Below are 441 nucleotides of genomic sequence, written 5' to 3'. Positions count from 1 at the left end.
TAAAGCCAAAATAATCACTGGCTCTGATAGTTTCTGAGAAAACCTCAAAAATATAAGCAAGAAAGACACAAAACTCAAAAAAGACAACAATACACAAATATAATTTTTTGTGGGTTTTGCTTGGGGTCTGACTCATGCTTTTTGTGCCTCAGGGTCGACTAACACTGACTGAATTCTCATTGGCATCTGCAGGACAAGGATGGTTTAACTGTGAGGAGCAGGGTTACGGCTACTCTTCCTGCTGTGTTTCCTCCTATCTACCTGAGCCAGTGAGTTCGTAACTCCGTGTTGGTACAATCTGCTCTTGATCGAGCATAGATGGTAAAACTGTTGCAAGGAAAACAAACTTTGCTCCTGTGCTAGCCAGGCACTGATTCTGCATGACTCAAACAAACCCTACTCTGTTTTTGCTTCTCTTGTAGTTACCTTTAAGCAAAAGGG

Source organism: Buteo buteo, chromosome 17 (genome assembly GCF_964188355.1).
Source record: "Buteo buteo chromosome 17, bButBut1.hap1.1, whole genome shotgun sequence".
NCBI lineage: Eukaryota > Metazoa > Chordata > Aves > Accipitriformes > Accipitridae > Buteo > Buteo buteo.
Note: the sequence above shows the minus strand (reverse complement) of the source record.